Raw genomic sequence first — 19,766 nt, forward strand, 5'->3', positions numbered from 1 at the left:
GGTCTCCAGCATTGCGGGTGGATTCTTTACCAGTTTAGCCACCAGGGAAATCCTGAGGGAAAGGAAATACCTAATTCCAGCCTCCTCTAGCTGTGTATCTGGAGGAAGGGAAATATCCAATTCCAGATCCCTCTAGTCCTTCTAAGCTACTCAGTAGGGTGCTGGAGAAGACTCTTGAGAGTCCCTTGGACTGCAAGGGGATCAAACAAGTCAGTCCTAAAGGAAATCAACCCTGAATATTCATTGCAAGGACTGATGCTGAAGTTGAAGCTCCAGTACTTTGGCCACCCGATGCCAAGAGCTGACTCATTGAAAAAGACCCTGATGCTGGGAAGGACTGAAGGCAAGGGGAGAAGGGGACGACAGAGAATGCGATGGCTGGGTGGCATCACTGACTCAGTGAACAGAAGCTTAAGCAAACTCTAGCAGATGGTGAAGAACAGGGAAGCCTGGCATGCTGCAATCCATGGGGTTGCAAAGAGTTGGACATGACTGAGCAACTGAACAGCAGCAAAGCTGAGGAGGAAAAGATGAGTTCTCTGGAAGGACACAGCCTAGGGACACAGGCTCACTGAAAACCTGAAATGTAATCATAGACTGTAGGACTTCCCAGGTGGCTCAAGTAGTAAAGCAGCCGCTTGCCAGTGCAGGAGACATGGGCTCAATTTCTGAATCAGGAAGATCTCCTGGAGGAGGAAATGGCAATCCATTCCAGTATTCTTGCCCAGAGAATCCCATGGACAGAAGGAGTCAGACATGACTGAGCACACACAAACATACAGTCAAACAATTACAACTCAAAGAACTGCAAGCCTCAGACCCTGCTGAAGAAGGCATCTCTTGGGGATCCAAAAATAAAGACGCTAGAGGAATTTTAGCCTCTAACACTATGGTTGCAGCACCAGTGAACACAACCTAACTCCTAGCTAAACAGAAAACTTCATACACTGAATGCCCTCACTTACTTTTACCCAATACATCATGTCTGGCTTTCAGCAGAATATTCCAAGGAGCACTAAAAGGTTAAAAATTCAATCTGAAGAGATAAAACAAGGATCAGAACCAGACAAAGATATGGCATCTGGATATGACGAAGATATTTTTGGTATTATTAGACTGGAAATTTAAAATAACTATGATTAATACACTAAGGGCTATAATGGAAAAAGTGGACTACAATGTAAGCTCCGATAGTTAATGTAAGTCGGAAAATGGAAATGCTAAGAAAGATTAAAAAAGAATTGCTAGAAATAAAAAAAATTAAAAAACACTGCAATCAAAATGAAAACTGCCCTTAATGGGCTCAGCAGAACAGACAAAGAAAGATTTCAGTAAGCTTGAAAATATGTCACTAGGAACTTGCAAAACTGAAAAACAAAGAGAAAAAAAAGAATGAAAAAATTAAGACAGAGTATCCAAGAACTGTGGGACAATGAGAAAAGGTGTAACGTAACTGTGATGGGAATACCAGAAAAAGAAGGATCAAGGAGAGAGACTAAAGAAATACTTGAATAATAGCTGAGCAGTTTCCAAAATTAACGACAGACACCAACCACAGATCAACCACAGTAATCTCAGGGGACACCAAGCAGAAGAAATAGCACCCCACCCCCAAATCTACACCTAGGCATATTGTAATCACACTGCAGATAATCAAAGGGAGATTGGAGCATGGATCCAAAGTGTAAAGGATTTTTTTGTTTTGTTTTTTCTAATTAATACGACAACTACTTGGTTTCCCTTCTTTTTCTTCTGACTTCCCTCCACTGACCTAAAATATCTCCTGTCTGGAGAATATGTTAGAATTGTTGCAGGGGGCTGTACAGCCAAATTATTTCCCCCTTTAATAAGGAAATTATATTTAAATATAAACAACAAAAAATAAAATGCTCTATTATCTTTAGCTCTCCAAATGAACTGCAGATTTCTTGAAGACAGGGATTGTGGTGGTGGTTTAGTAGTTAAGTCCTGTCCGACTCTTGCGACCCCATGGACTGTAGCCTGCTAGGCTCCTCTGTCCGTGGGATTCTCCAGGCGAGAATACTGGAGTGGGTTGCCATTTCCTTCTCCAGGGGATCTTCCTGACCCAGGGATCGAACCCAGGTCTCCTGCATTGCAGGCAGATTCTTTACCAACTGAGCTCTAGGGAAAGCCCAATAACATAATTCTGAATCCCTTAGTGTATGTGGGCTTCCTTGGTGGCTTAGATGGTAAAGAATCTACTTGCGGTGCAGGAGACCAGGGTTCAAATCCTGAGACCAGGGTTCAATCCCTGAATCCCTGAGTTCAAGCTCCATTATTCTCTGGAGAATTCCATGGACAGAAGAGCCTGGTAGGCTACAGTACACGGGGTGGCAAAGAGTCGGACACAACTGAGCGACTTTCACTAGAGTGTGTAGTTCTGTTTATCCTGTTGAAGCAAATGACTTGCTTGTTGTCTAACTGATTGGACTTATCTGTAAAAGCTTAACTATTAACTACACTGAGACCTGCAGGTTAAGACTGGAAGCTGGGAAAGACAAAAGCCTCTAATCGAGTGGATTAGATAGTTTTAAAGTATTCTTTATATATTTAAAAAGTAAAACTCATTGGTCCCATAGTATGCTCCACCTTTATGAAACCCCAAATGATTTGTTTACAAATCCATTTCTCCTGTTAGGGGGTAAGTTCCTCTAGGACAGGAATCACACCTTTCTTCCTCTTTTAACTGTGAGAGAAACTTAAATCATATTTGGTAAATAAAAAGCTGAGAGATACCTGATCAGAGAAAAGAGAGTCTAAAGCCATTCGCTAGTAATAAAGCTACGCATTTAGAAGAAGTGCCTAAATATTATATTAATATTTCAGAGGAATTTTGAAGGAGTTATTCCCAGAGAAGAGATATGCCTGCATCCTTTGCCGCACAAACCCAATCTTCTTAGGGAGCCTGGATTCCACTTCATCTACTCAATGGCTATCTCACAGGTTTCTGTCAGCTCCTTCTTACTTTTTTCCTAATCTAATGTCTTTTACATGAGGGGGAGACCCAACAAAAAAAGAACCAAAACTCTTTCCACTTGCACCATAACTGTTTCCGTCTTCCATCTTGTTTCCTTCCTTTCTTTAACGGCTGAACTTCTCAAATGTGCGACTGTTGAATACATTCTCATTTCAATCCCACTGCACCATCAAGTCTAGTTATGTGAAGGTTAAAGAATTTGAGTGAACTCAGAAGTCATTTCTCAGTGACTGAATAACATCCACTTTAAGTTCCTTGGGCTTTAAAATATTTTCATAAAGCAACTGATCCTTTTATGAAGTGAATAAGCACATGCTAATTTATCTGTTTCCTGAAGTTGTTCAGAAAGAAGGCAGGGTTCCAGGTTGGGGTGCTGCCAAGGAGGGCTGTCTGAGCCTCTCACAGTAGAGTTGTGGAGTTTGGGGTTTGGTCCCAACCTTTACCAGGTAACATTATCCCTGTTTCCAAGCTGACTCACCCTGACTCAAATAAGACCAGCATTAAAACTGAAATGCTGAGTTATCAATTTGTAGTGAGGAAATATAACTGTTGGTTGGAATGAACCATACTATCGGCTCGATCCTATTAGCTGAAGCTGAAGCTCCAATACTTTGGCCACCTGATGGGAAGAGCTGACTCATTGGAAAAGACCCTTATGATGGGAAAGATAGAAGACAGGAGGAGAAGGGGACAACAGAGACTGAGATGGTTGGATGACATCACCAACTCAGTGGACATGAGTTTGAGCAGTGATGGTGAAGGACAGGTAAGCCTGGTATGCTCCAGTCCACAGGGTCGCAAAGAGTTGAACACAACTGAGCGACTGAACAACAACAATCAGCTTGATCATAATATTATTTGGAACAATATCCAAAGATTGCTGATCATAACAGAATCAGGATAAGAGGAGTTAGCTACCTAATTTGTTTCCTTGAATGATGTTAGGACTCTGATAGCCGGACTCATTTCTCTTTTCCCATTCACCTCCACCATATAAAAATATGCTATGCCAATTTCTAATTCTAATTCTGCTTTTCCTGTGCTTCGAAACTTACTAACCTATTTTCAGATCTGGTATTTTAGTCAGGTTACAATTAAGGCTTGTGTTGATCTATATCCCTTCTGTGATCTGCTACTTGTTTATTGGACAAACTAACTTTCAGAGATTAGTCTTATCAGCACTTACAGAAACATCTCATTGTCATCTGCTCTGTGCACCTATAGATTGTACATATGGATTTCCGCATATGATGTCATATTTCTTTTTAAAATTTTTTATTTATGTATGTATTTATTTTTGGCTGTGCTGGGTCTTCATTGCTGAGAGGGCTTTGCTCTAGCTCTGGTGAGTGGGTTTCTCACTGCAGTGGCTTTTCTTGTTGCTGAGCACTGGCTCTAGGGTGAGTGGGCTCAGTAGTTTCAGCTCCCAGGCTCTAGAGCACAGTCTCAACAGTTGTGGTGCCTGGATTTAGTTGCCCCATGACACATGGTATCTTCCTGACCCAGGAATCAAACCTGCATCTCCTGCATTGAGAGGCAGATTCTTTACCACTGAGCCACCAGGGGAGCCTCATATTTCTTAAAGCAAGGCCCATCTGGATAAATCAGCCTGATCACCCACCTACCTACTTGGCTATAAAATAAGTTTTTAAGATTCTTCCAGACTGTGACTGTTGGCTTTCCCATTGTTTAAGGTATTCAAAAGAACATCTCTCCAGATCCCAGAAGTAGTTCTAAGTTAGGTTCCAAGTATTTGAGCAAAGGCAACACTGTTGGAACAATGGTAGTAGAAATGGACTGTATTTTTGGTATGTAGTATAAAAATTATAACCATGAACATGTGTCCAATTATAGACAAATTATTGAATGAAGTATGACTGGCTAACTTCAAGTTTTATTAATATTACTTTACTATTTGTTCACTTATTTTGTAACCTATTAGCACTTCTTTTTGCAAAATAATCAGTTACAAGGGCCAAAAGGTTAAGAAAAATTTATGGAAGAATAACTTAAAATTGAGAAAATTCAATTTGTATGCTTTCTCCCCATCTACCATTAATTAGAATGGGATGATTATTGCAGGAGCATACTTGAGAACTGCTGCTATACAGTGAGTTACTGAATACTTTTGACTGAGTTAAGAACAATTTTATTTCTAATATAAAAGTAGAAATTGAGTAGAGAAGCAAAAATGTTTAACAGAATTCTCTTGGTAAAACTTGAAACAAAATATTCTCTTGGTTCAGATTTTTAAATCATGTATGACATCCATTTCCAGAGAGAAACCAGCAGAGTTTTTAAATCTTGAAGGATATTGTTCTGAATAAATATATTACACTATGATATGAAAAATGTAACTAAAAAATGACTAGAATATGGTTGAGTAGCCTAGTTTTTGCTTTATCATTTGCTTTCTAGTTGGGGGAAGTCACAAGTTCTATAGAAGTTATTTTCAAATATTAGGGAATCTCAAAATTGGGGTCATTGGGTATGAACTGCCTCAAGTTCTTGTTCTTTTCTTCCAGTTAATCCTTTTCTATTTTAAGGTTCATCCCACTTCCTGGACTTTTGATCAAAAACTTCCTGTTTAGGAGTGGAGCTTGCAGCGGGATTCGACTGTGGAGGTGAGAAGGCACGGTGCAGAGGCTTGGGGAATGAGGAGGCGTGGACGGACAAGTGAGTGATACCTTGCTGTCAAAGAGGCAGTCTTAAGGAGAGTAACGAGATTTTTGACAAAGTAACGAAAACTAAGAGCTGCCCCTAATAGGCACTCATATACAAGCCATTCACTGGGATCCTCCAAGGCTATCAACTCTTATATCTGAGAAGTGTACCACAATGCCAGCTCTAACTTAATCCCACAGGACTCCCCAACTACTTAAACCAGTGCTTCCATTGCAGCAAAATTACATTTATGCAGCAGTGCCGAAAGAGAAAATAACCATAGAAATGGAAATTCAACTTAAGAACTGACACTTTGGCCCAATTCATGGACTACAAAACCAAAAGGACAGAAATTATTTCCAGATTCCCTCAGTGCTGAAAAGGAGATCAAGCCCTGAGCCTTTGGAGTGGGAGCACTGCCTCCAAGACCCTAGACTACCAGAAAACTAACCCTCAGTTCAGTTCAGTTCAGTTCAGTCACTCAGTCGTGTCCGACTCTTTGCAAACCCATGAATCGCAGCACGCCAGGCCTCCCTGTCCATCACCAGCTCCTGGAGTTCACCCAGACTCACGTCCATCGAGTCAGTGATGCCATCCAGCCATCTCATCCTCTGTCGTCCCCTTCTCCTCCTGCCCCCAATCCCTCCCAGCATCAGAGTCTTTTCCAATTAGTCAACTCTTCGCATGAGGTGGCCAAAGTACTGGAGTCTCAGCTTTAGCATCATTCCTTCCAAAGAAATCCCAGGGCTGATCTCCTTCAGAATGGACTGGTTGGATCTCTTTGCAGTCCAAGGGACTCTCAAGAGTCTTCCCCAACACCACAGTTCAAAAGCATCAATTCTTCGGTGCTCAGCCTTCTTCACAGTCCAACTCTCACATCCATACATGACCACAGGAAAAACCATAGCCTTGACTAGACAAACCTTTGTTGGCAAAGTAATGTCTCTGCTTTTGAATATGCTATCTAGGTTGGTCATAACTTTCCTTCCAAGGAGTAAGCGTCTTTTAATTTCATGGCTGCAGTCACCATCTGTAGTGATTTTGGAGCCCAGAAAAATAAAGTCTGACACTGTTTCCACTGTTTCCCCATCTATTTCCCATGAAGTGATGGGACCGAATGCCATGATCTTTGTTTTCTGAATGTTGAGCTTTAAGCCAACTTTTTCACTCTCCACTTTCACTTTCATCAAGAGGCTTTTGAGTACCTCTTCACTTTCTGCCATAAGGGTGGTGTCATCTGCATATCTGAGGTTATTGATATTTCTCCCGGCAATCTTGATTCCAGCTTGTGTTTCTTCCAGTCCAGTGTTTCTCATGATGTACTCTGCATATAAGTTAAATAAGCAGGGTGACAATATACAGCCTTGACGAACTCCTTTTCCTATTTGGAACCAGTCTGTTGTTCCATGTCCAGTTCTAACTGTTGCTTCCTGACCTGCATACAAATTTCTCAAGAGGCAGATCAGGTGGTCTGGTATTCCCATCTCTTTCAGAATTTTCCACAGTTTATTGTGATCCACACAGTCAAAGGCTTTGGCATAGTCAATAAAGCAGAAATAGATGTTTTTCTGGAACTCTCTTGCTTTCTCCATGATCCAGCAGATGTTGGCAATTTGATGTCTGGTTCCTCTGCCTTTTCTAAAACCAGCTTGAACATCAGGAAGTTCACAGTTCACATATTGCTGAAGCCTGGCTTGGAGAATTTTGAGCATTACTTTACTAGCGTGTGAGATGAGTGCAATTGTGTGGTAGTTTGAGCATTCTTTGGCATTGCCTTTCTTTGGGATTGGAATGAAAACTGACCTTTTCCAGTCCTGTGGCCACTGCTGAGTTTTCCAAATTTGCTGGCATGTTGAGGGCAGTGCTTTCACAGCATCATCTTTCAGGATTTGGAATCGCTCAACTGGAATTCTATCACCTCCACTAGCTTTGTTCGTAGTGATGCTTTCTAAGGCCCACTTGACTTCACATTCCAGGATGTCTGGCTCTAGGTCAGTGATCACACCATTGTGATTATCTGGGTCGTGAAGATCTTTTTTGTACAGTTCTTCTGTGTATTCTTGCCATCTCTTCTTAGTATCTTCTGCTTCTGTTAGGTCAATACCATTTCTGTCCTTTATCGAGCCCATCTTTGCATGAAATGTTCCTTTGGTATCTCTGATTTTCTTGAAGAGATCCCTAGTCTTTCCCATTCTGTTGTTTTCCTCTATTTCTTTACATTGATCGCTGAAGAAGGCTTTCTTATCTCTTCTTGCTATTCTTTGGAACTCTGCATTCAGATGTTTATATCTTTACTTTTCTCCTTTGCTTTTCACTTCTCTTCTTTTCACAGCTATTTGTAAGGCCTCCCCAGACAGCCATTTTGCTTTTTTGCATTTCTTTTCCATGGGGATGGTCTTGATCCCTGTCTCCTATACAATGTCATGAACCTCATTCCATAGTTCATCAGGCACTCTATCTATCAGATCTAGGCCCTTAAATGGAATATTACTCAGCCATAAAAAGGAACACATTGGAGTCAGTTCTAATGAGGTGGATGAACCTAGAACCTATTATACAGAGTGATGTAAGTCAGAAAGAGAAAGATAAATATTGTATTCTAACACATATATTTTGGCTGGATGGCATCACTGACTTGAGGCACATGAGTTTGAGTGAACTCCAGGAGTTGGTGATAGACAGGGAGGCCTGGCGTGCTGCGATTCATGGGGTTGCAAAGAGTCAGACACGACTGAGTGACTGAACTGAACGTATATATATATGGAATCTAGAAAAATGGTACTGAAGAATTTATTTACATGGCAGCAGTGGAGAAACAGACATAGAAAATAGACTTATGGACATTGGGAGAGGGGAGGAGAGGGTGAGATGTATGGGAAGAGTAAGATGGAAACTGACATTACCATATATAAAATAGACGGGTAATGGGAATTTGCTGTATGGCTCAGGAAACAGGGGCTCTGTATCAACCTAGAGGGGTGAGATGGAAAGGGAGAAGGAGGGAGGTTCAGAACGGAAGGGATGTATAATTACTGTGTGGAAAATTCTGAAAGAGATGGGAATACCAGACCACCTGACCTGTCTCTTGAGAAACCTATATGCAGGTCAGGAAGCAACAGTTAGAACTGGACATGGAACAACAGACTGGTTCCAAATAGGAAAAGGAGTACGTCAAGGCTGCATATTGTCACCCTGCTTGTTTAACTTATATGCAGAGTACATCATAAGAAATGCTGGGCTGGATGAAGCACAAGCTGGAATCAAGATTGCCGGGAGAAATATCAATAACCTCAGATATGCAGATGACACCACCCTTATGGCAGAAAGTGAAGAAGAACTAAAGAGCCTCTTGATGAAAGTGAAAGAGGAGAGTGAAAAAGTTGGCCTAAAGCTCAACATTCAGAAAACTAAGATCATGTCATCTGGTCCCATTACTTCATGGCAAATAGATGGGGAAACAGCAGCTGACTTTATTTTTCTGGGCTCCAAAATCACTGCAGATGGTGACTGCAGCCATGAAATTAAAAGACGCTTACTCCTTGGAAGGAAAGTTATGACCAACTTAGACAGCATATGAAAAAGCAGAGACATTACTTTGCCAACAAAGGTCCATCTAGTCAAGGCTATGGTTTTTCCAGTAGTCATGTATGGATGTGAGAGTTGGACTATAAAGAAAGCTGAGCGCCAAAGAATTGATGCTTTTGAACTGTGGTGTTGGGGAAGACTCTTGAGAGTCCCTTGGACTGCAAGGAGATCCAACCAGTCCATCCTAAAGGAGATCAGTCCTGGGTGTTCATTGGAAAGACTGATGTAGAAGCTGAAACTCCAATACTTTGGCCACCTGATGAGAAGAGCTGACTCATTGGAAAAGACCCTGATGCTGGGAAAGATTGAGGGCATGAGGAGAAGGGGACGACAGAGGATGAGATGGTTGGATGGCATCACCAACACAATGGACGTGGGTTTGGGTGGACTCCGGGATTTGGTGATGGACAGGGAGCCTGGCGTGCTGCGGTGCATGCGGTTGCAAAGAGTTAGACATGACTGAGTGACTGAACTGAATTGAACTGATGTCTGATTCATGTTGAGGTTTGACAGAAAAGAAGAAAATCCTGTAAAGCAATTATCCTTCAGTAAAAAAATAAATTAAAAAAAATAAACTTCCTGTTTGGAATTTATGGTTTCTTGGGGGAAGGGACTGTTAATGGAATTTGGGATGGACATGTACACACTGTTATTTAAAATGTATAACAAACCAAGATCTATTGCATAGCACATGGAACTTTGCTGAATGTGGCAACCTGGATGGGAGGGGAGTTTGGGGGAGAATGGATACGTGTATATGTATGGCTAAATCCCTTAGCTGTTCACCTGAAAACTATCACAACATTGTTAATCAGCTATACCGCAGTACAAAATAAAAAGGTTAAAAAAAAAAAAAGAAAAAAGAAAAACACCTTCCTGTTTAGAGGAGAGTGTGGGGGAGAATGGACACATGTATATGTATGGCTGAGTCCCCTTGCTGTGCACCTGAAACCATGGCAACATTGTTAATTGACTATACTCCAATATAAAATAAAAAGTTAAAAAAAAAAACCTTCCCATTTCTTCCAGGTTCTACTGTCATCTTTATGTCCCAGATATTTTTGCCATTGTTCCTCCTCTACATCAAGTGTTCAACCTCTTTACTGATATCTTCTCCAAAGTTTTTGAGCAAACTCAAGGTCTTGAACTTAAAAAAATGTATTCTGTGACCTCGAATATTTCTCTACTCTCTTGCTTCTTCACTGTCCAAGTTCTTGGAAAGAATAACACAGTTGAATTCTCAACTTCCTTATCTACTCTTCCTTTTTCAAGTCACCACAATCAAATTTCTAATCCTATCAGGGACTTCCCACATATCCTACTCGGGGCTTCCTAGGTGGCACTAGTGGTAAAGAATCCATCTGCCACTGTAGGAGACCCAGGAGACTAAGAGTTTGATCCTTGGGTCAGGAAGATCCCTTGGAAGAGAAAATGGCAAACTGCTCCTGTCTTATTGCCTAGAGCTGCTGAGCCTGGAGGGCTACAGTCCAGGGGTTGCAAAGAGTCGGACATGACTGAGGGAGAGCACGAATTATGAATCCTACCACTGTACTGGAGCTGCTTTGCCAAACGTCGTTTTGAACGGGCTAAATCCAACTAACTCATTTTAGTACTGTTCATCTCTCTTTGAAACTCCTGGCTCTCCTGGTTTCCATGACAACATTGCTTCCTTAGTGTACTTCACGAGTTCTTCCTCTCCCTGTCCTACTGAATGTGGGTGTGTAGAATCCAGTCTTTGTTCTATGCATACTCTTCTGGGCATTTCATTGTCTCTCTTGGCTTCAGTTGTGTCCACAGATCCTTTAGGAGAACGTTTTCAGGCCAAAGCTGGTACAGGACTAAATTCCACATCTAAGTGACATGTGTGGAATGCTACGTAGTGTGTACTACTGTTTCCCAATGGGCATCTACCCTCTTGAACTCCAGACTTTATTTTGGCTTCTATCTCCACCACTCTGTCTGAAGTGTCCAGTTGGCTACTGCTTTATAGCTACCTGCAATTTCGTACGGTCACCTTAAACTTAACATGACTAACTTGCCTCTCGGTAACTTGAGGAAACTTGGAATCATTCTATTTCTTGTGGCTTACCTCCATCCTGATATCTTACCAGTTAGTTATATTATGGTCCTCTATATTCTACTTCCTTAGTATTTCTTCCATCCGTCATGTTCTATCATTTCCTAGTCCACTGACATAGCTCTGGCCTATGTCATCTCTTTCTTGAATTAACTTCTTCCAATTTTTCACCCTTCCAATATTTCTTGCACATCACTGCCAACCTCCTAACAGGCAAATTTAATAATGTCATTAAAATACATATTTCCAAGTTTCCCCATTTTTTATCAGATAAAGTCCAAATTCCATAAAACAACGCCCAAGACTTTCTCTGATTTGTCCCCTCCCAAGTTTCTGGCTCCCATTTTTACACACTGTGATCCCAGTGTGCTGGACGGGTTGCAATTCCCTCTAACACATTGGCTTTGCTTATGTTACTCCCTTTGCCTAAATTACCCTTTTTCATTTTGTTCAACTATTATTCACTTTTCAAAACTGGGTTTTTTGAGTCATCCATCTTCTTAATAGTAATAATGAAAAAGAAGACATATTAAGTGCTTATTATGTGCCAGACACCTTATGTACATTTTCAGGCAATCATCACAACAAAACTCTGAAGTTTATATCATTCTCAATACAAATTATTATACTAATAAGTGGCATATATGTGCTCAGTTGCTTTAGTATTGCCTGACTCTTTGGGACCATATGTACTGTAGCCCGCCAGACTCCTCTGTCCATGGGATTCTCCAGACATGAATACTGAAGTGAGTTGCCATGCCCTCCTCCAGGGGATCTTCCCAACTCAGGGACTGAACCCAGGTCTCCCGCAGGCAGATTCTTTACAGCTGAGCCAGTGGGAAAGTTTAGTGTTAGGATTAGGGTGGCATAGAAGCCCATATTTTTTGGGTTAATGAGTTTAAGTATACTCTGGAAAGAGGATATAGCTTCTGCTGCATCCATGAAAGACTAAAAATAAAAGTAAATTAACTTGATTAAATTTTTGATATAAACCCCTGGTCACTGGGCTTCCCTGATAGCTCAGATGGTAGAATCTGCCTGCAATGCAGGAGACCTGGGTTCTATCCTTGGGTCAGGAAGAGCCCCTGGAGAAGGAAATGGCCACACACTCTAGTATTCTCTTTGGAGAATTCCATGGACAGAGGTGCCTGGTGGGCTACAGTCCACAGGGTTGCAGAAAGTCGGACACGGCTGAGCAGGTAACACTTTCACTTTTCACTCCTGGTCACTAGCAATTGATCTGAGCATTCTTTAGTCAATACAGGTTTGCATCCAGCTTCAGAATGTGAACTAGGAACAGCAGGTTGCATTAGCTATACTGTGGTTTACTTCACTCATGGTACAGATTAATTTTCCTCCCTCTTTCCACATTTCATAGAAAAATAAATGTATATGCATAATAGAAAATGGAGACAGTTACTCAAACAATTCCCTGAATTAGATCCAGTTTTACTTACATCTAAATATCTCCATGAAAATACTTTGTCGAACTGAATGTTTCTGTATATTTGTCTTAACTGAATTCTCCACTTTATTTTCAGGTATTGATAGACCCTCTCTCCTCATCCCCTGAAAAACAAGTATTGTTTTCTTTTATTCCTTTATTTTGGCCATGCCATGTGCTTTCAGGATCTTGATTCTCTGACCAGGGATTGAACCTGTGACCCCTGTAGTGGAAGCACAGAGTCCTAAGCACTGGACTTCCAGGGAATTCTTCCTCACATCTTAAAGCAAAAATAAAAGATTCTTTGACATATATTAGACAGGTCTAAATGGGCTTCTATTATGTGAGCAGGGTTAAAAATTGAATTATTATTAAAAGAGGTACAAACTTTCCTTCACTTTCATAAGAACTTAGGATGGCAAAAATGCTAAAGATAATACAAACTCTGTACTTCATTACTTATTTATGCCTAAAATTGGATTCTTGGTCTCGTACATACACTCAAGATACTCTCTCCCCTGTCCTTTCCATCTCAGTTAATGGCAAAGTCATTTTTCCAGTGTCTCAGAACACTTGAGAGTCATGCATTGGTTCCTCTATGACCTCACATGTTATTCTTCTTTCTGGGTCACTCTTCTTTAGTTAAAATGGCCTTCTGGACATTCCTGCAACTTACCAACCCTGTTCCCACTTCAGGGCGTTTGCGTGCATTGTTCTCATGGTCTGGAATTCTCTTTCTTTAAACAACTACAGGTACTGCCTTCACATTCTTCAAGTCATTATTCAAATAACACTTCCTTAGTGAGCCCTACCCTGCTAGTCGAATATAAAAATCACAATTCTCTTATTCCTTTTGTGCTTTATCTCATTCCATAATCTCTTCTCTGTTGTATAATTTTTCCACCTCTAACACTAATGGCCTTTTAATATATTACATAATTTGAGTATTCATTTTGCTTATTGTCCAACTCCTTCTAGAATGTGAGTTTGATGATGGCATGGAGTTTTGTTTTGTCCACTGCTATATCTGTGGCTCCTAGAATAGTGCCAGGCACACTATGCTGCTGCTGCTGCTAAGTCGCTTCAGTTGTGTCCGACTCTGTGCGACCCATAGACAGCAGCCCACCAGGCTCCTCCGTCCCTGGGATTCTCCAGGCAAGAACACTGGAGTGGGTTGCCATTTCCTTCTCCAATGCATGAAAGTGAAAAGTGAAAGTGAAGTCGCTCAGTCGTGTCCGACTCTAGCGACCCCATGTAGGCCCATCATAAATAATTGCTGAGTAAATATGATAATTAGCATCTATTACTAACTCTCAACAAATAGACCCTATTTTTCAAAGGTAGAAATGTAAAAGTTGTTTGTTTCCAATACAAGAGGTTTTATATAGTAGATTCTATGCAAATGGAGCAACTTAAGTTTCCATAAGTCTAGAGAGGTCAGGGGCCTGATGAAACCCTGATATTCTCTGATTCTCTTCCCATCGGAATCTTGAAAACACAATCATTTTCTAGCAGCCAAGCACTAATTTTAAAAGATCCTGGAATGTTAAACCTGCAGTGAGAGTTTCCTAAGAGGATGGATCATGATTACAGTTCTACAAGCTGCTTTTAGTATTTCTTCTCTCATCACTTTGCTACTCTTCCTACTTTGAAATATATGAATATAATTGGAAGGTTTGGGAAGCCAATTTGATTACACTATGAATAATTATGTGCTACACCTCCTCCAGTGTATCAATAAATTTGATTAATATATACCTTTCCCTGTTGGTCTTTTAAAATGCACATAGTTGAACATCCAAATTGGCCTAAAGTAAGAGTCTGACAAAGTTAGTAAGAGTTGAGAGTTAGTAATAGGTGCTAATTATCGTATTTAATTTTTGGAAGCATAAATATGAAAGCTAAAACTATTCTGCACACCTTAAGATCCATCTTTTGGTCACGCCTATTTAAAAGAAGCACAGAATTTTAGGGCTACAAGATTGTATTTTACTTGGCTTGATTGCCTTATTTTACACTTGTGAAAACTGAGCCTCCAAGATACAAAATGACTTTCCCAGGTACCACGGAACTGAATAACTGTTTTGGTCGGAACTTCTTCTTAGATTAAAGCAAGGTAACTGTGAGATTGCCACTGAAAACCTGTTCTTAGTATAAGGAAATTAATTGACTATAGCAACAATTACAATATGGAATTCTAAATAATATGCAGTCTTACCCAGTTTATTTCCATGGTGACTACATAAACACTAGAAAAGCAAATTAAGCAAAGGATAAAATAATTGATAAAATGATAAAATGGCTCCACAAGCATCCTAATAAATAATTAAGAGTCATGGGTCACAAAAGAGTTAAGAATTTGCAGGTCACCTGAAGTGAATTGTTCTATGGCATTCACAGGAGGAGAAGTTCCTTTCTCACAGAGATGGTTCCATAGTATGCATGGCCTCTGCTATTATTTGGAGGATTAGGGCTTCTTTTCTTACCTAACTAATCTAGTCATCTTTTAAGATGCCAAGAGGTATTTTTGCTTAGGTATATATTCCTTTCTGTTTGCATTAGTGAGTCTATATTAAGGTTAATATGCCAGAGGAATGTAAAAGTCTACAGTAGCAATGCTGTTTTCCTTTAATGGCTTTGTTCAAGGGATGAAGACTTTTTTGTGGTGTGATGAATTCAGTTTGGTCTCCTGGTGTGTCTTCTCCACATGTTTGGAAATCACATGTTTTTCTGAAAGCTGGTAGTCATCAACATCTTATTATCGGCACTGGTGTCATTGTTTTAGCATTGTTATAATGAAGATACTTTAGTAGTATTGATAACTGAGGATCTTTGGTATTAATTGAATGGAAAGTATTTTTGACTCTGTGGACAGGAATGCTCTCAAACTACAAACAAAATTATAGCTAAGCCAAATTTTTAAAATAGATTTTAACAGATTCCAGGAGGTAGGAACATTAATTCATGTGACTTCAAAGGTAAGATCTTTGTGAACAGCATGTCACGATTTCCTAAGAGTGAAATTTTGAGTTCCCTCTACCAGAACCTTGTTTAACTTAAGTTTCTTTTCTCCATGACACCTTTCCTATTGTGTGTGATCATTGTAGGTCAGATACCAGTGGCTTGAGAGTAAAGTCTGGGTACTGTTCTGAAAACTAGGTTATATCTGGTCCCCAGGTGATGCAGGTAAAACTCCCATGAAAATACGAGTATGGCAACACTGATGGAACATAATTTTAATTGAAATGATCTCCTTTGGGTTATATTTCTGTAGATCTAATATTAGTATTTCTCTTAATTTTCTATTTTCTTGCTAATGTACTTGAAAGGGTTTTTCAACAATTTTATAAACCAGTCTTCCTTCGTAAGAAATTATGACAATTTTCTCTGTTACTTTCCCTTAAAGTCTACACTTTTTCTACCAATGAACTGAGCCTTGTAACACATTATGGTGAGCTTTTACATCCTCAACATATTTATTCTTTTGAAACTTTAATTATTTGGCAAGTATTTAAGCGTTGGGGAGGTTGAAGAGACCTAAACACGAAATTAACAGAGAACTCAACTACAATCCACAGAGGAAATAATCAAATAAGTTGCTATTTTAAACAATGTAAGCAAATAGGACGAAGGAAGGGATTATTTCAGAACACAAATATTCACCGGCAAGAAACTAACCGAAGTAGCAACGCTTAAAAAACTGAAAGGTTAGTAGTTAAATCTTTGATAAGAAAGCAACTCAAGTCACTCTTATGACTGTATTATTTAAAGAAATATATCTGTATCAATCCTGAGGACAGGATGTACAGCTCAAAAATGGGAGTCAAGATTTAAAAATAAGGAGAAGCAAGCTAAAATACTAAGGAAAAATAAATACAGGATCATGCATCAAGAAGCCTTGAAATAGCAAAAAGGTGTCAATCAAAACGTAGTCGTTAAATGTTAAAATGAGGAAGGGGGGAAAAGTCGCTGCGGGGTAACATCTTCCACTGCCTGTAGAGGAAGGATGGAGTGGTGATACGCGGGAGCTGGCGGAAGACCGGATGTTTCACTGTCTCAGAAAGGGTCCCCTGTCCTCACACCGGCACCGTGAGCGGCCCTCTGGGGAAGCAAGCCTTTCAGATCTTTCCATTTCCCTGCACCATCCTAAAGGCACAGTCCCGCTGGGACTCCGGTTCATCTCAATTCAGAAGGAAACCGTTAGAGGCCAATCTCGGCCCTGAAGCTGAAAATAAACTTCCTCCGTCCCTCGAAAACGCCGCCCTCTCAGCTCATTCTTAAAGGAATGGCCCTGAACACCCTCCAGTTCTGTTCATCCCCACCCCTCTCCCAGCAGCCCTCGTCCTAAAAAGGCCCCCGCGTGGCTCGAGGTCGCCCGCCCGCCGGCCAGGCGATCAAAGCACCACGGCCTCAGGGAAAGCGGCAGCAGGCGCGCGCCGCGAAGCCCCGCCCCCAGCGAGTGTGGCGGAAGTGCCTGGCCCAGGAAAGGAGACCGCGCGCCACCTGGCCGAGCGCGCATGCGCCAGCGCCCGCGCCGAGAGTGGTGGGGGCGATCGTAGCCCTCCCTCCTCCACCTCCGCCACCCCCGCCCCTCAGTGAGAATCGGGCTCACGCCATCTTGCCCCCCCCCACCCCAACCACGTCCCCGCTGAACCACCCTTTCCCTTTCGACACTTTCAGCCCCCCACCCCGCCCTTTTCCAAGCGTGTCCCGGGCCGCTGCCGCAGAAACCGCACCATCTCTAACCCCACATTCTCCACGCGGGACGCCCAGCCGTGTCTACAAGTGTTCTTAGAGCAGAGGTTGTAGGGGGTATCGGGGGCGGGACGGGGGAGGACGGGGGAGAGGGCTGGGGTCGAGAGGGGCGCCGAGCCCACGTGTCTGGGCCCCGCCCCGGCTCCTGTCCCTGGGGGACGGCCGCGGGGGATCCCGGGCGTTCGCGCCGGAGGCCGAGGGGAGAACCGAAGCAGCGTCTCCGGAGCCGCCGGCCCCGCGAGGCGCCCGGGTTCGCCCGCGGAGTGTGGAGTTGGCCTTGACTCCTCCCCGTTGGCGGGTGGGCGTGGGGCCAGGGGAGTTGGGCGGGCGGGTGAGAGCGGGTACCGCTGGGTGTGTTAAGAGCACCTTCCGCCTGTCATCTAGGCCGTGTTTAGGGGAAAAGAATTCTTAAAGAAGGAAATTGTTGCTTTATGGGCGAGGTGAAAGAAGAGTTAGGTAGTGTTAGAAGAGGTATAGCATCCTGGAAAAGGAAAAGATTGACTCTCCCCACATCTGTGATCCTTGGGGAAATTATTTAGCGTGTTTTTGGCTGGGTGTTTTGGTCTGTCAAATGGGGGTAGTAGTAGCCTATCTCAGAAATGTGAGGATTAGATGAGATAATACAGGTTAAATGCTTATTGCAAGCTCTGAGCACTGATTAATTACCTGTTAATTACCTGTCATTTTTCTCTCTCTGTTTTAAGGAATTCAGAATGACTGTGACCTGGCTTTCTAAGTGAAAAAATGAAACTGGCCTCGATTTATAGGGGGCAGTGGAATGTAATATGTGGCGCTCAGAGGCGTTCCTGGAAATGTGTTATTAATGTACACGGGGATAAATGAGCTTAACTCCATGAGGTTATAGACTTTAAGCTACCAATATTTCCTTGCAAAGAAATGATGATGGATTTATCTGGGAGGGGAAGATCTAGAGTCTTAGTGTATGTGAGGGATAGAACTTTGGAAGTAGAATTAAATTTGTCTATGAAGATTTACTTGAAGACCAAATTGAGTACGGAACTCGTGGAATTTCTGGTGGATGTTTGAGAGAGGATGGATTTGACTGTTATGAATAAATTTCCTGATAGTTACTATTTTGCAAAAATAAAGTGCCCTTTAGTGTGCTATTGCACGTTTCTTGTCTCTGGGAACATTTAAGAAAAGATCTAGAGCAGCCCTGTCCAGTGGAACTTCCTGTCGTTACGGAAATATTCTGTAATCTCTGCTGTCCTAATATGGTATCCACTAGACACAAGTTGCTCTTAAGCACTTGAAGTATGGCTAGTGCACTTAGGAATTTAATTTTTAATTTTATTTAAATTAATTGATGTTGGGAAGATCCCCTGGAGAAGGAACCCACTGCAGTATTCTTTGGAAAATCCCATGGACAGAGGAGTCTGGAAGGCTGTAGTCCATGGTTTGCAAAAGAAGCCAACAGGACCTAGCAACTAAGCAAACAAAATTAATTGAAATATAAATAGCGGCTTGTGGCTAGTGGCTGCCTTGTTGGACAGCATAGGTCTAGAATCTAGGCCTTGAGACCTTTTCCAATTCTTGATTTGGTTGAATTTTAAGTTGGAGAAGCCAGTTCTTAGAACATTTGTTGCCTTAGGGAATCATAATTATATTCAAATAATACCTTTCATTCAAATACTGTAGTTCAAAGCTTGGGTCTGTTAATACTTATTTACAGCTTGCAAATTAAAGCAAAGCATTCTTTTGACTCCTAGGTTGTACAGCGAATGCCAGATTCATCTGGAGAGTCATAATAATATGAAGTGGAGTTTCCTTTAACCATTATTGTACTGTGACTGGGTGTCCACTATCTTTTATCACTTTAGTTAGTTTTCAGTGAAAACCTTTCAACTCTTTTATTCCTAAAGTTTTTTCAGTTTGAAAGATGGTGTTTTTCATTAACTTTTTATATAAGAAATAATTTGGTAAATTATAATAGTAAACTTTGAGCATTGGGCCATTGCAATAGTTTTGTAGTTATTGGTATTCAAAACTCTTGAAGAGATAAGCCTGAAATTTGGCAGTATTTTGCAAGGATGCTTTCTTTGAAATAGAGTTTTGTTTTTTTTTTTAAGCAAATGTTTATAAAGTTAAGTTTTGAAGAAAACCTTAAAAAAAAAACCCACTTTATTTATAGATAACACACCCTTAACTCTGGTCTGGTGTCTGTAGAGTGGTACCCTTTGTCTCAAGGCTGATGATAATCCCTGGATCTGGGACAAAAACTT

The 19,766-nt window shown here is 41.3% G+C and overlaps 2 protein-coding genes across 6 annotated transcripts in view; one reads left to right on the plus strand and one right to left on the minus strand.

The window, feature by feature from the left end:
• The window catches only part of RUNX2 (RUNX family transcription factor 2), a 351,373-nt gene that overhangs the window by 286,334 nt on the left and 45,273 nt on the right, over positions 1 to 19,766 (minus strand). The window lies entirely within an intron of this gene.
• Positions 17,383 to 19,766, plus strand: part of SUPT3H (SPT3 homolog, SAGA and STAGA complex component) — a 411,938-nt gene continuing 409,554 nt past the window's right edge. For both annotated transcript variants that reach the window (XM_025261004.3, XM_025260996.3), the window contains exon 1: positions 17,383 to 17,570. The gene's annotated coding sequence lies outside the window, so the exon portion shown is untranslated. The remainder of the gene's footprint in view (positions 17,571 to 19,766) is intronic.

Source organism: Bubalus bubalis, chromosome 2, assembly GCF_019923935.1.
Source record: "Bubalus bubalis isolate 160015118507 breed Murrah chromosome 2, NDDB_SH_1, whole genome shotgun sequence".
Lineage (NCBI taxonomy): Eukaryota > Metazoa > Chordata > Mammalia > Artiodactyla > Bovidae > Bubalus > Bubalus bubalis.